A 17044-nucleotide genomic window follows, 5' to 3' on the forward strand; every position below is an offset into this window, starting at 1 on the left:
ATGATTGCCAGTATACAGAACAGTTCCACTGAGAGTATGTATTTAATTCTTAGGTGGAAGGGGTTTGATTTTGTCTTGTCCTTCTCTTCATAAATATGGCTGGTGGTTTTATTTAGCTGGTTACTTATGTACTGCCAGCTTGTTTGTAATGTTATTATTTGGAGACATTGGTATTATTCATAATAGAAAAAGAATTATGAAGAAATATATATTTTTCTTTAAGAAATGCTATTTCTTAAAGAAAGGGCTAAATTTAGTGATTACGTGAGGAGATTGTTCAATTCTGAGGTATTTAACAGCTGGAACTCAGGCCACATACATATGACATGTTTAGGGGCTTGTATAGTCAACTTCATGAACAAGTGAAACCTCGAAAACACATTCTGTTTGTCCCAAATTTAAGATTTTCTTCCCATTCTGATTATGTGTATGTAATAAGCTAATAAACTGTGGTATAAACAATGTAACAGATTCTTTCTGGACCTGCCAACAGACTGAATAAAACTGTAAGTCTTATACAGTAAATCTAAAACTGAATAATGACACAATGACAACTTAGGTTCTAATCACTGAAAGAAATTATTATGTCACATTTCATGAGAACTTTCACATCTATTCTCAAAGTCCATGAAATCTGAACACCTCTTTGCTGAGTGTATTTCCTTTTAAATTCAGGAGAATGCTGCAGCAGAGTTTGAAAATAAGACTGGTCTCTCATTCTAACATCTTACTGATTTCACTAAAGGAAAGTGCAATAGAAACAAACCAGAAATTCCACTTGCAGGATTTGTCTCATTAGCTTCAGATTTGAATATAGTGTTAAGTAGTTAAATTTCTGAAGGGTTTTTAAATAGTTAACCAAGATTAAAAAAAAATCAGAAAATAAGTTCCTCTGAAAAGAACTATCATAATATAAAAAGATCTTGCTCTAATATTCTGCATTTAAAACAGTATTAAAATATTAATATTAAAAAAACAGCACTAAAGGAAGAATAATTATTTAATAATATTGAATAATATTTTAATACTTATCATGTACCTTGGGATTTTAGTCAAAGCTTCTGTGAGAGAAAAACAAACCTGGAAAAGAATGTGTACATCCTTCGTGAATTACTAAAGCCCCAGCAAATTACTGTGGATATCCAGGCAACCATTCACCTGCTGCTATCAAATGAGAAAAGAACAGTTACCTTGGCAACTGCTGTATCTCATATTACACTGTGTTACTTCCAAGACAAAAACATGGTCTTAGGAGAGAGTTGTGGAGACCATGTGGGTTTTACATTTTCCCTGGCAATGTCCTCAGGGACACCAAAACAGGCTTATAAAGCCATCCCAATTCTCAATTAGATAGAAAAGAAATGCATTTTCATTATATGAAATGCAACTAGGTATAGTCTCCATCTTAGTCAATATATAGACCATAAATATTGTAGGGAGTATTTTATTTTGTTTCCCTTTAATTTTCAAGGGGAAGAAATATTCATCAGATTCCTCAGGAGATTCAAATTACACCACACAAGTTTTATAGAAAAGAATATAGGCATGTACTATGTATTTTACATTTCCCTTAGAATTGTATAGATTCATGTGAAATGCACTATAGGACATTATGTCATCTCTTAGTGACTGCAGTACCCATGCACATCAGATATGAGCTAGAACTGCTGAGATTTTAAAGAGTATAACTAAATTATGCAAGACTTCCTCCAAAGGAGAACAACAGCGTTTATATATAATCTGACTCAAAATTAAGAAACCAAGAAACTAATTTTAAAATGGTTTAAAAAGGTCACAGTTATTATGAAAAAAAAATTTAACATTTTTGGTACAGGAAGCCTCTGTGCTTCTGTGTATTCTATACCTTACATCACAAGACTGGCATCCAGAACCTAATTAAAATTTCCATTCAAGACATGGTCAGAATTTTTAAAAAGCAATTTGAATAACGGTTCCTAAAAATTATAGAGAAGAGTGGCTGTTTCTATTTCCCCACAAACAAATGTGCTTATATACCAACCTTTTTTCTAAATAAAAAGAAGGTGGAAATAAGTTTTATAAGTCAAGTACAGGGTATTTAAAACAAAATTGTTAAGGCAACGAGGAAGTGATGTATCAAGAATTACACTACAGGATACTAAGTCACCAAGTTAAACTCTCAAGTAACCATTCTTCCACTGAATGATCGATTATTTGCCACTTGTTGATGACAAAGAAAACAGCTTTTTACCTGGAACCTGTCAATATTTTCAACTTAGTCATTATCAGATGAACTTGATTTCAAACACTCTATTAAAGTTTGAGGATACACTTTGCACATGAAAGCCTTTCAGTAATTGTGGCTGTAGATCTATTCGACAGGTTACATAGGTGCTATTCGAGTTATTTCATCCTAATGTTTTCCTAGTTAATGAGAATCTCAGCCTGAAACTATTTAAATTCATCTTAAGGGAAAAAAAAAAACCAAAAACAACTAAAACCCCTCACCTCCCTCAACCCTTTCATCACACGAATGTAGCAAAAACCATAGTCGGTGGCTGAATCTGAATGGTTTTGTTTTATTTTAGATGTTTTCTTGCATATATACATGTTTTCGATCTGGAGACCTTAATTACTGTTTTGCTTTTACACAGTACAGCATAATCCTCTAAGCCCCTCTGAAATCACATATACTCTGGCTTCTTTTGCCTTCCTAACTGACCAATGAACATTCTTTTTATCTGACTACCACACAGGACCTTAAAAAACAGTCATAAGCAAACTTTTCGAAGAAACTGTGACAAGCCAGTGTATCATCATCTTTTATGATCTTGCCTAGATGTCACAAATTCTGGGGTTTTTTGATTCCTACTGATTTGAAATAGGGATGTAGTTCTCATACCAGATTACAGACCTACTTTTTGGCTATTTATAAGTAAACCTTTCTTCCTTCCACATCTAGAGATGTTCTACTTCATATGAATAGTATAGTTCAAAAAATCGTGCTTTCATGCAGGAAAAAAGCCACCTTATTTTATTATATTTGCTATGGTTTATTAGTATTTCTTTTCTGGTTTCCTTTTAGTCTACGGGCAAAGAATAAAAGAAATTTTTGTTTCACACAATTACTTGGATAGAGAGGTACTTTTCAGTGTTATTACATACTACTTTAATTATTACTATTACACTGGCTTTATTCTTCTGTTCATACTAGACAAGCCCCTGAAAATAGCAGCCACTCTCTTACAGTACTGCCACCCAGTAATGTAGTTGGAGACAGAGGAACATCCCCTGCCCAAGCTGGTGAGACATGAAACAGAGAATCAAAGATTTTCTAATGTGTGAAGAGAAATTCCTTTCAGCTTCTTTTTACAGTGCTATTTGATGTCCTGTAGTCTTGTGTTTTGCTGTGGTTAGAGAGTTTAGTTCTCTTTGTCCTGTCAATCCTCCCTGGAACCTTGGTGTGCTGGAAGCTGCTGCAAGAGGCCACACCAACATAAGGTAAGGTCAAAACCACCTTTTTGAGCAGTAATTCTTCATGACAAACTAGGACGATCAAGGAGGACCTTAGCAACAGAAGACCTATACTTGAGAGCATTAACAAGAAACAAATTTCATACTACTAGGAGCAAACTAGAGTTTGTATTAATGTTTTTACTCAAAACAAGATATTATCAGTATTTCACTGATTTCTAGTTGCCCAACCCTCCTAATTCCATACATGGATTTCTAGTGCACAGACAAAACTTCAGAAAAAGGGAATCACCTCCACAGAGGATTAAAAATTGGGAATGTGACTTAACATCTGTATATTATCTTGGTATACTTCTAGAGGAAAGAGAACTTTTTATTTCCATGCCACTTTTAGATTACTGATCTGACTTGTTTCGCAAGGCTTTTAAAGTACACCACTTTATACTACAGGTATACAAATAAATCTTTGAGCTACTTCTTCATTTTGAAATAAAACAAGATGCTCATGAGTAAAAAGAAGCAACCCAATCCCCCCAAAAAAAACAAAAAAAAGCCAAAACAAAGCAAAACCAAAACAAACAAAAAAACCAAGAAAAACAACAGTGTTAAGTTAAAAACTTCAATTATTCAAAAGAGTCCAGTTGTCCAGCAGTTAGTCTGGGATTTCCCAGACTAGACTGAACAGAGATAACACAGGAATCATGCCTTTAATAGTAACTTTTCTCCTACAGTGCTTTAAACATCTAATGCATGCACTTTACATGTATTAGCATAGTTATACCCACTTTACAGGCAGGTTAAGTCCAGCACATAGAAATGAAGCACCTGTCTCATCACTACTCTGTCCTTGGACTAACAGTAAAGAGAACCTGTATACCCTATATTTCAATCTGATACTTTACTAATCCAGACTTCATCTGATTGTAGTATTATCAGATGCTCAGTTTCACACAATCATTTATACCAGAGGATTCAAAATCAAATCTAAAGTCATTATATACAAGTGATACCAAAAAACTCAATTTTATCCTGATGAGAGTAATAGCTGAAAACAGGAGCCATCCAGTCCGATGTGTCTCAATCTCACAAAATGCATGAAATAATCAGAAATCCACCCTTAGGTCTGCTGCTACATTAACTTAATCAAAGAAGGATACAGATATCTCTGGTACTGACAAGACCTAAGAACATTGAAATCCAAGACTGCAGAATTAAAAAGTAAACAATAATTCATGAACTTAATAAAAATGAAAGTGTTGAAAGCTGAAAGAACATGGCTATGAGTACATAGAATGATAAGCAGCATTTAAAAGAGAAAAGTTAAGGCCTTTGTTACCGCAGCATTAAACAAGGGCAGCACAATATTAGTTATGCAATTATATGTTCCCAAATATTTTCAAGAAGTTTTAAAATAATTTTAGCAAACAATGAAACATAAAGTACCTGTATATTGTAAGTTGTGATCAACTGGCAAATTATAAAATATTATTTTTTATAGTTTTGTTTTGAAGAAAAATCTAATAACCACTAATTTTGGAAAATATTACTTGGTTAATTCAAAGTCATGCAACTTTCTATTAGTTATTTCATGCTGCATATTTCCCACTCATCCTTCTCTAGTTTTGCTATTAATCTAATATCAAACTGGTCTTTAACAATTTGTGTATTTTGTAAGACTGATAAACCCCATTTCAGAGCTTGCATAACTAAAAGCCTAGGAATAACTTCTGCTGTGGAGTACATTATCATTTCCATATCCTTTAACTCTGACTCTCTGAAAGTCACATCAAAATATCTTAAGTTAAAGGCTTCAGAATATGACTTTCACAATTACAAATAACACCGCTTATTACACACAAAGTGCTTACTAAACACAAAGTGTTACCACATTCAGGTGTTCCTATTTTCCTTTCCATGCCTTCCTAAATTAATCACCTCCCTTAAAAGTTCCACATAAACTCTATTTGTTGTTGGTCACCTCCAGCAAAGAGTCAAACGTTTGCCCTTTCTTTGTGTGTTTCCTTTGATAGCTTTTGTGTGATCTTTAAATAGCACTGACCTATCAAGAAAGTGTTTCAGTCACAGTGGCAGCAGTGCTTCTAATTTGTCAACATTAAAAAAAGCAGCTATTTGTGCTTATAAAACAAAATAGTTGTTTCCGGATAAAGCTATTCATTAGAACAGTTTTGAACTTCAATCTGTTTTACAGCATTCTCCAATTTCCTTGAATCTTACACAGATAACTGTGGGGCCAGTCTCTGACTCACATTTCAGTTAAAAATGTACTTCTTAGCTGAAGAAAAGTATACTTATAAACCTGAAGCAAAGTTAGGAATATTTTTGATTGGATTACACTAAGTTCATTATTTTCAAGATATTTGGAGCTTTACAAAAATACCATTTGTCAGACTCCATACTTATCTAATTTGTGGCCTGGAGAGATAAGGTAGTTGAGGTGCTACTCCTTCAGTATTGTTGGACTTCTTGTCAGTAAAGCTATATTCTTGTTTTCCTCATCAAAAAGAGCATAATAGATTTGCTTTTAAATTGTTCAGTGGTATCACTTGGTTTTGCAAAAAAAAAAAAAAAATTCAGAAGTTCATGAAGTAGACACTGTGCAAGTTATGTAGAGTTAATCAAAAGCAAACCTTCTGAAGAGACCCATGAAGCTTAAGACCTGAATTTGGAAAGAACTGAAAGTACCTGCCTCCCATTGCATTATACAGGCAGAGAACTATCTTCTCTATGGTAATACTTTTAATACTTGATGAAGAAGATTTACAAATCCTTTCATTCACCTGTCCCACAGGCTCTTCCAAATCTCTGTACTTCGACAGCATATATTCTGCATAACATCATACGACACACTTCAAGGGTATCTCTTAGCAAGAGCAAAATGCTTACTCTGACAGCTTTCAAAAAACTGGAGAATATTACTTTAGGAAGAAATCAAGATAGTTGTGTCTCTCTTGCTGAGATTGTTCAAGAAATGACAATTTTTCCTATAAGTGCTAGTTGGTTTCTTCTCTTACTCAACACTTTAAATCAAAACTCTGGTACCCTGTAATCATTTCTACAATAGCCAGTTACGACATCACAAATGTGTAACTATTTAGTGAACAATATAGGTGTCTATTTGAGCTCCTGTAGTTCTAGGCTCACTCTAATGTTTCTGGTAATTACAAAAAATAAATAGTCAGAAAGCCAGTTCCTCTGTCACAGGGCAGCTCCACCCATGATCTTTGCCTTTTGTGCTTCCAGTTGGAGGAGAATGGCAGAAGTGAGCAGTGGCATGGTTTTAGTGAGACTACTAAATTGTAAAATACCATTCCCAAGCCATGACAAGTTAGTATTTTAATTTTTAATCAAGAAAAAAGTAAAATATATAATAAGGCAAACACCACACAAAATCAAAAGCTGACATGTCATGAAAAAAAAAAACCCACTGAACTTTCAACCTGCATCCAGGGTCTTTTTCCCTTCAACACCAGTCCTGTGCAGCACCAGGGTCATCTGACCAGTGTAAGAAATATGAAGTTTTGCTTGGTTACCACTACAATTTTTGTTTATAGATACGGGATGTTTATCAGAGCATGATTCTTACCGGCGAATATTTACTTGGGATTTTATCAAAATATAACCAGATTTCATCCAAAATTGTGCTGGAATAGTCACCTTATGTTCCAAACAAAACCAACAGCAGTGCAATTGCCTTATAGTAATTACTTTTTCCAACACTAAACCTAAAAGCAAGCTGTTCATATCAAATCCATCCATTATGCCCTGGAAAAAAAATGCTCGAGCTGTTACCCCAGAGTCTGTGTAATAAAGGTCATCTGCATCTCAGAAACACTAACCAATAGTTGAAAAAATGATGGTGAGACGTATTAAGATTTAGAGAATAATGTTTCAAAATAGATTGCAGGGCTTGGATTATGCCTGATAGTTCTAGCAGCTTTCAGAAACTGATTCGTAATACCACAACATTTTCACTGCACAGGAACTGAAAATGAACAGGTTGTCCTGTTCTCCATTTTGGCTCATGGAGGAATTTTTGCTGGTGAGAATGTTGAACCTAAACCATTGTTTTGATTGATTTAATGCTAGAAAGAGGAGCATCCTTTACTAAATTATTCCTCTTTGCCTCATAACTTTCAGCTGTGCACTGGAACCCCAACCTGTTCCCTTATATCATCATTTGGCTGAAGCAAAATACAACATTAGTTTTTTCTGCATATTTTTTACAACATGTGGGTTTGCAGAACACAGCTGCAACAAGGTGTTTGCAAAAGCACCAAACATACTGCTTTTACTGCACCTACTGTCTCCTTAATTGTCCTAGATTAAGGTCTGATGTAGAAAAAACACCAAGATGCTGATGACGTCTGGGCAAGGCATATCATTGTGTGCCTAGGCAGCTCTTAGAATATTCTATGAGGTATATTGAATCCAGAGAATCTAGTGTCAGGGAATCACATATCCCAAAAAAATCCAAGTCCCAATAACCACACTGCTTCTGAATGTTTTTCTGAAAACTTCCACTGTCTGTTTTGCACTGTTCATATGCTTATGTGAAAGCCTTAAACCTATACTATTCTTAAGCCTTGGATCTGTTACAGTAAGCTGTATACCCCACACACCCCATAAGTTCCTTAGCAACATGAAGAGAAGGAGCACTACAAACACATTCTGAAAAGAAACTGACTGAAAGCCTTTGAGGCCCAGTAGGCAAACTATTAAAGCCAGCTTTGTTACGTATTACATGCTGCACAATACAAAACCCTTCATATAAACATGCCAGTCAAGCATACCCACCTCATTTACCGCAGCTGTCACCATAGATCATAGTTTTTTGGGGGATATTCTTCTGCCCCCTTAAGAAAAAACACACAGTAACTTTGGGCTAGGTTTAAATCACTTTGTCTATCAATCTCCCTTTTCAGTGACTACTTTTATCCTAAATCCATTTTTCATATTACCAGCTTAACAGAAGTGAAGACTGTACAGAGCATGAAACTGTCACCCCTCCAAAGAAAAGCCAGAGGTGTATCCATGATGTGCAAAGTTGAAGAGCCCAGCACACATCCATAGCAGCTGCACTGGGTGCCAAACCTTCTATTCACCAAAACAGTTAAACTCTTCCAAAATGGAAATAATTCTGTTTTCTTAATTTATGTGAAGTTTAATTTGAAATTTAGTGAAATTTCAGAACTTAGAGTATCAGCAGTACACAAAAAAATGCAACAGCAAATAAATGGATTCAAGTGCATTTGATTTCAAAGCAGAAAGACTTTCACAACAATACAGAACTTAGAGAAGAACCTTACTTTAGAACTCTGCAAGCCTATTTTTTGTTAATATTGATTCTTCTTGGACAGAATTCACAGGGTTGAAAGGCATATTTGCAACCTTTTCTACAGTATGGCTCTGTTTGCTTAAGTGCCATAAGAAGAATCCATCTGCAGTCTTAGTATTTAACTGTAAGTGGATGGTATTTATTCAGCTAGTACATTTTTTCTGACATTTATATTACCTCAAAGGATAACACTGCCTTTGGAAATTCTATTTCAGATTGAGCTAATTGAACTTCTGAAGGCATGGTAATCATGTCATGAATCAGCAGCACTGCTAACAACTTTGAAGAGGTGACGTATCATAGAAATTGATTTTTTTTTTCAGCCTTGGTGAAAAGGAATCAAGTTATATAATAAAATAAATTAACTTTAAGTGAACCAAACTGCTAGAGGTATAACCTCTAAGTGCCCCACTCCCACAATGTATGTACGCACATAAACTTTGAAGATGGCTTGTCTTTATGAAAAGAAGTAAAGCTATTCTAAATATAGGCTTACTGCTTTTATGGAGTATCTCAGGCTTACAGTCAGCCTATCAGAAGAATTAAATATATTAATGTATACATTATATACTCATGGTGAATAATTTACTCTGAAGTAATTATTAGCTCTGGATGTTCTCTGCTGGAAAAAAAAAGCTGGGGAATTTAAACCAAATTACTTGTAATTGATGAGGTTTCTTATTTAGAGATCATTAACCTAAATCCAGATAATGTGAAACAAAAACAAAAACTAAATTCAGTTTTCTATCTAAAAGGAAGTAGTATTCTCAGAGAGGAACCATGAAGATGCAGCAAATCTTCTTCTATAGATAATACAAGCTGTGTCTCAACTGCCTCTAAAAAAATCCACAGTGCATAAAGAAAGGTTCTTATGCTGTATAACACTATTAATGGGAATTTTCTAAAGAGGTCCACACACTAAGAAAAAGCTGAGAATAACTAATCTAGAATAACAACTGTTTACTGGATTTTCATACGAGATTTTGGCAGGCAGGAAGAACATTAAGCACTGCAACAGCCCAAAATCTCTCAGCCTTGTGGAGAGGGAACATGGGCAGGGGAAGAGCTGCTGGAAGATGTTAAAAGAAAAGAAAATTTGAAAGGACACCTGTTCTGAAGATTGGATTTGTGCTTTCAATAAAATATCTGTCTATTCTAAATTGACTTTGTCTTGAAGTAGAAGAATAGGCCTCTTCAGAATTTCCAAATCCCTTCAAACAGTTTTGCTTGCTTTTTACCTGCTCCAACAATATTTTGGTTGCTCATGGCATACTGGAACAGTTTCAATAAAGAATGGCAAGTGCCTCCAAACAAATTAGCAAAAGCCTCCAACTCCAACATTCACCTACGTGGAAAAAATAGGGTAAAATCCCTCACACAAGGGAAAGACAAGAGATCTCAGACTAACATACCTCTGCAAAATGGAGCTACAATATTGAGCAAAAGGAATTCAAGCACATGCCTGTGGTGTATCAAAGAAGAGGCTTATTGAATGTAGCCTCTCTCAGTAAACCCTTGAAGGACCCTTTTGTGAGGATCTGGAGCAGGACTGAGCACAAAACATGTGCCTGGTCATCTAACTGGGATACAATGGAAGCAAAATTTCTGTACATGCCTAGATGCCCAGAAAACTTCAGCTGAAGGCAAGTTTGGCAGCACCATGTCAGGAATTTCAGTTGGGAACTCCATTCCATAGCTGAGACCCAAAGGCTTTTGAGGCTCTGGATCTAAGAAAACATGCTGTTTCACTGCATATTAACAAAGATTAAACTCTCCATGGCATGCAGCAATAATACGTTAAATCACATGTTCTACCTTTACTACAAGAAAAAATTACTTTGAAATTATTTGAGATCAAATACAAATGTCTGCTGGGGGTAAGTCCTGATTCCTAACACTTCAGGGAGAACTAGCCAAAGCACAAGTAATTATAAATTAAAATTCTTATTTTATGGCTCAGCCAGGTATATGAATCCATCTTCCACACTGTCTAGAAAGGCAAACATTACTAGAAATGATGTGTTTTCATCAAAAATTGACATTTTGTGTAAAAAGAATCTGAACGTTATATCATCAGGGAAAACCCAGTGGAAAATAAATGAAAAATCTGAAAGCAATTACTACATAAACAACAAAAAGAAACTTTAAAATGTACCACAGTTTGAGAAGATAAATTAACATTATATCCTGTTTACCAACACGCAAACCAATGCTCAATTACTTCTAATAATTCACAATTAAATAACAAGTATGACCTTTTCTGAAACAAAGAGTTAATTTAAGTTGACTAAAAGATGAAAAATCAGTATGCTCTCACCACACAGGGTCATCACTCAGCAATTAACAGGCTTCTGGGGAGATAGACTCACAAGTTTAAATACAGGCTATTTCCTAGTTTTCACTGAAGCATAAGCTAAGAAAACAATACTATCAAAGATCTCTGCCCACATTTCTCACTGTTCAAGTTAATCTCCACAATAATAGCTAACAGTCCTTTTGAAAGTGAATATCATTTAAGGGTGTATGCAGTGATTCTGATACTTTCTTTTAAAACAATCTACAATCAATACTATTCCACTTCAAAAGGACATTAAAAAGTATGCATGCTAGTTTTGCACAATACAATCCTTGTGACCAGATCACATACGATGTCCTGCAGAGGATGAAGGTGGAAAACTATTTAATAAGGCCAGAGGACGGAAGGGGATGGATCCTTGGTTTTCTCCTTCCTAATGGTAGAGGAGGCTTAGTTTTCTGGAGCAACTTCTGCTGAGCAGCTCAATCACTTTCTGGGTAGGGATTGATGTTTAACAACGTAAAAGATTCTATTGTGACATCCTCTGTTGCATGCAGCTAAAGTCTGTTTCAAACTCTGCCACTCCACAATTTCCTGGAGTGAGAAATTTGAGAATTTCTACATTCTGCATGAAAAAGTATCTATTTTATACTGACATCCTAGTGGTTTCAGGGACTGCCCCTTAATTCCAGAACTGTGGAATTTTGTGAGTAACATTTCTGCTTGTCATCACTTTCCTCCTCAGCTATCACTTCTATTAATTTTTAGAACTTGATCATATATATTTTTAAGCCTTTTCCTACCAAAATGGAATCACCCTCATATAGGTTAGTATTCCACCTCTACTGCATAGTTCAAGATGAAGTAACTTTATCATACTTTTTTTTTTATCCCCAAGACTTGAAAACTTCATGAATTTCTGAAACACCAGAAGGTTATATTTTAAGCAGTAAACCAGGGATTGTTAAACTCTTGCCACTTTAATGATGTTGTGAGCTTTATCATTCCAGCCATGTTACAAAATCTGCCAGTAGAACAGACATATCATGTGACATTACATTCTGCATGTGCCTAACGAGCAAAGGTGATTCTTCTCCCTCTACACAGAGAAGAAAATATATTTCTTTCTAACAGATGCTCTAATGAAAGATATCATATGTTATTAAATTTCCAGTTTAAAATGTAGTTGAACTTGCTTTAAAATAAGTGTGACAGCAATATTCACTCAAATCACCTGAGACCACTTCTTCCTTGAAGTAAAATACAGAAGTGCTTACAGCCTTGTTATGCACACTGGTTCTGTATGCATCATGAATGCAACATCTACAGAATTAGGTATTTCAATTACTTTAGGGGATTGAGAGAATATAGCAGTTAGATGATAGAGAAATATCTTCTTTACATAGTCTTTAAATAGACTTTTAGATATCACATATGTTCATCTGAAGGAGTTTAGGTCTTTCTGTTTATTCCATACCATAAAAGTAACTATCTCCCCTCAGAATGAATTTTAGTATAAACTAAATTATGTCAGAACAAGTGTTTGAGAAGAGTAGCACTAACAGCCTGCCTATTCAGCATGCAGCATATGAATTTACTGCACATTCAGCATAACAATGAAGGACTGATACATTTTCCTAAAAGAATAAAAGTTGCCAAACACACACTCATAAACTGTCCTTAAGACCTGCAATTTTTCTTAAAGTTTGTGAACAAAGAAAGCCTAAAGCTGCCAAGTAAGGCTGAAAAGGGGATGCCAAAGCAAGAGGTGGGCTGCAAAAAAAATTCGTTTTATAGATGTTGGGTTAAGGCTCAGATGAAGGCATAGAATTAATGTTGAGAAAACAACACACCCTAGAGATACACCTAGTGTAAATAAGGATAAAAGGCCTGCCAAAAAGGAAGGCAAAAAAAAGAAATTTCCCCTGAAACCTTTCTCTATGGGTCATGGCTGTTGGTTCAGGGTAAAGACTTATCTGACCATCTAGCTAGGGCTGGCAGGGAGAGGTTGCCAAAGAGATCCCAGAGCTACAGTATGTATAGGGCCAGGAAAAGGCTGCCAAAGGGGACTGCCAAAGGAAATTTCCCCTTACAGCTCCTTCCTCTGGGCAATGCCTGTTGGTACCCAGTTAAGGTTCCACTAAGGGCACTGGCTGTGAGACAGGTAAGGCCTAAGATCTACAAATAATACTTACACCACTATTGTCCCAAATTTTGTTGCTCATTTTCCAGTAAGCTGTACACTAGTAGGTACTTCTGAAAGAGAATGGTCTTACCGTCATAAAGTGGTTCTATAACCTATGGCACTAATCTCTGTTCTGGAAGAATTCACAAGATTTTTGTGTTTCCTTCACTCTGTAGTACCACCTCATTTTTGATAAAAGACCCTTACACATGAAAATACTAAGTCCATTCACAGTTACATACCTGAGGGATGAATAACCTTGGAGCCACTCTCCCCCATGTAACCACATTGTTCGCAATCCTACGGGGTTTTTTTTTTATTCCTAGAGAATTTTTATTTGGCCATGACCTAAGTGCAGAAGGAAAAAAAAGTCCAATGAATCTGAATCAGCTGCCAATTATATACATATATATATAAATATCCCAAAGACCCTGATTTTTTTAAAAGAGACTTACAGTTCTATTTTTCCTTCCTTTACATCTCTGTAGACCAGGAATAATTCCCAGAGAATGTGGAACCCAAATCAGGCTGAAAATAAAAGAAGCTACTATTATGTTCAGATCAAGGCTAAAGCACAGAGGATAAATGAGATGAGGAAAGCAGTGCCCTGCCAGCTGGAATTTTACCCAACATGTACAGAGGGTAGCAACCTCCTACTTGTTCATTCTTCTACCTTGTACAAGCAATTAGATTTCAAAAAAGGAATTGTAATTAGACTCATAATCAACATAAATTCTCTCCACAGAGATTTTGATTGATCAGAGAAGACCAGTGAAGCCAGTAAAATCTCACTTATTGCCTGTAACACAGATGTCAACACATGAAAAAGGCTAGGTAGTTCATATTTCTCATTTTCTACCAGACTTTCTGTTAATTATTAAAAATAATTCTGACATCTCTAAATGCTTAAGGAAACGCTGCTTCTGGTGGATCAGAATATTTACAGCACATCTGCACATATAGGCCTAGGCTGTAGACTTGGAAGGTAAATTTCTCGTAATGTATGGCTATCTATATAAGACCAATAGCTTTCCTACACCTGCCTGCCTGAGTACACAGGCTTTTTTGTTTTAGATCATTATGTAGAATTCTGCAAGTCCTAATTTAGAATTCACAGAAAAAACATATGGAAATGTTTTGTCCATCAACCCCCTCTCAATAAATTACAATAACAACTGTACACATCATTCATATTTACGCGGTCTCAGTTTGAGAGTTTATCAGCCTTTTAAACATTTGTTATAAACAGACATTTCTAGTTTCTCCTGGCAGAAAGCTTTATTTTCATTTAAAGCTCTTTCAGCAATTCAGGAAGGATAAAATAACCCTGTACTCAGGGTTAATGGCAACCATAAAGGTTCTTTACCAGAGTGCTACTGAAAAATTACAGCAAATAATCTTCATGAAAATAACCTTGTTCATGTTGTGAGCTATTACATATTGTCCTTTCTTCCAGGATAAAAAACATACTAAAATATTAAACTGAATCATGACCCAGAATAAGGTCACATTCTCACAGTAAATAATGTGGGAAGGAGGAGTTGCAGTGAAATACGCAACAAAATTCTCATTAAAAGAACAGTACTCACTGACTCAATGAAAAAATTAAAAAATATATTTTTATAAAAATTGATTATTCAAAGTAAATGATAGATTCATAGGTTAGCATAGTTTCAATTCCTCAGAAAAAGAAGCAAACAAACAACCTGTATTCATGACCTAGCTGAACTTTCTTACTAATCAGAACAAAATTTTCATTACAATCATGCCTGCTTACATTTCTGTACTTTGTTAATTTGTCTCATAAGCCCTCACAGGAGTTTAATTTTGGTTTTTAGTAAAGAAGGGTCTGATTTTGCATAAAGGACTTGGATTTGGGTCATTTAAACCATATCTGGATTAAATTTCTTCATTGTAAGATATATAAGCAGGAAGCATGTCTCATGTATTTCAAAGTCATCTATTTTTAGGGTGACCAACTCCTCCATTCTTCTTGACAGAGATCCTTCCTTTTTACATTCATCCCTATTCCTATGACTCTCTCTGCTCAAGTTTGCCAGTTTTCTTCCTTTGAAGAAAAGCTTTTCTATGGGCTCTGTGTGGTTGTTTCTGTTATAGGAAGGGATGGTTAGCTTCGTAGAAGTAATGGTCCTGCATACCTGGACACTGCACTAGAGATCTGGACTGAGGGAACAGCCATTCAGCTCTCCATTTACCAATAAAAGAACTTGTATGCACTTACTTTATGGTTGGCAAGGTAACAAGTACTCTGGGTCCATCTCAACAAATCTTTTTAAGAGCAGTGGCAAAACCAATTCAGAGACTAGCCTTGCTACTTTTTCAATTTCCTTCTCCATGTTTCCCTGGAAAAAGATTCATAATGAGAAAAACAGTATTTTGAGAAAAGACAGTGGCAGCATAGCAGAGGGAATAGACCTAAAAAAGTGCCAGTGGTAACATCAGTTAAGTATTTGGAGGGTTTTGTTTTGTTTTATTTTGTTTTATAGTTGCTTCTTTCACCAGAAAGAATAAAAGTCAGTGTACGCATTTGTGGTTTTCAATGTTACAGATGATTTCTGCTCCATAATCCAATGTACAAATATGTAAGATATTTTGCATTCCTGGTATCTCTTGCTAATAGTTGACTGACAGAACATTTTCTTCTATTTCCCTAACAATGTAATTGTAAGCTTTGAATTGGGCTGCAAGTTGGCAAAAAACAGCATGGGGTGGGGGGAAATGGGTACTAAGATGACAGACAACTAGCACTATTCTTCCTGGTTCATTTCAGGTACCTTTGAAATGGAAAGAGTGATGTAATACACAACTCAATTATTTAAAAGGCCAGAATAAAATAATTATCTGAATCTGAGAACAATTTTGTATGACTTGAATTACCTTTTCACAGCTTATTTTTTAACAGCTTATTTTCTCCACGAGTTAAAATCAATCCTTAAGGCTGCACAAGTGTTTCTTATTAATGATGGATCATTAGACATAACTCTCCAAAGTAAGTTATAACTTTAGTCCTAACAAATTTGAAGAACTTCCAATACAGTCTTACATTTTAACATCCATGTGACAGAGGATTAAGCAAACCATAATCATCTTTTTCCTTGTTCAAATACATTCTTTTTAAAAAAAAAAATAGAGGCTCTCAATTTTTCAACCTCTACCCCCAATTTTTTTTACACTAAACAAATTAATTTCAAACACCACATAAGTCACTCATTCTCATTCTTTAAATCTTGAAGAGTGAACCAAATAAAAACAATTAATAAAAATAAGGGTGGCACGATGAACCTCTGACTACATGCCCAGACAGGTTGGTAACTGAAAACCCCTGTTGCCTTTGTAATTTATCTGGCTTTGTCTGTGTTCACAACTATCTTTTTGGGGGTTTTTTCTGTATTAGCTATAGAATTCATTGCAGTTTTGAAATGGACAAACGAAATTAAAAACTTACTAAATATGTTAAAGCTAAAATTGGCAAGACACACATAAAAAATGGAAGTGGAGTTACAGCTGTGAAAATGTGTTCTTAGGCATATCCCCCACAGGCAGCATTTCAGTGTCTTTAGGATATATCAGGCACAGTAATAGCACTACCACCAGCCTGTAATTCCTGTGCTCTTCAGTTATTTCATTTAACCACACAATGAGCAACAGAATAACTCACTAACCTAGAACGTGTCTGCAAGACTCTGCAAACTCCTCTGTTTAAAAAGGTGATGCCATGATGATTTTTTGCCCT

The 17044-nt window shown here is 35.3% G+C and overlaps 1 long non-coding RNA gene across 1 annotated transcript in view; it reads right to left on the bottom strand.

Moving 5' to 3' along the window:
- Positions 1-16167, bottom strand: part of LOC120409982 — a 139695-nt gene extending 123528 nt beyond the window's left edge. The window contains exons 1-3 of the long non-coding RNA XR_005601880.1: positions 15533-16167; positions 13746-13818; positions 13533-13638 (exon numbers count right to left, since the gene is read on the bottom strand). This is a non-coding gene — a long non-coding RNA (uncharacterized LOC120409982). The remainder of the gene's footprint in view (positions 1-13532; positions 13639-13745; positions 13819-15532) is intronic.
- Between the last annotated feature and the right edge of the window lie 877 nt (positions 16168-17044).

The sequence above is a fragment of the Corvus cornix genome, chromosome 4 (genome assembly GCF_000738735.6).
Source record: "Corvus cornix cornix isolate S_Up_H32 chromosome 4, ASM73873v5, whole genome shotgun sequence".
In the NCBI taxonomy this organism is placed as follows: Eukaryota; Metazoa; Chordata; class Aves; order Passeriformes; family Corvidae; genus Corvus; species Corvus cornix.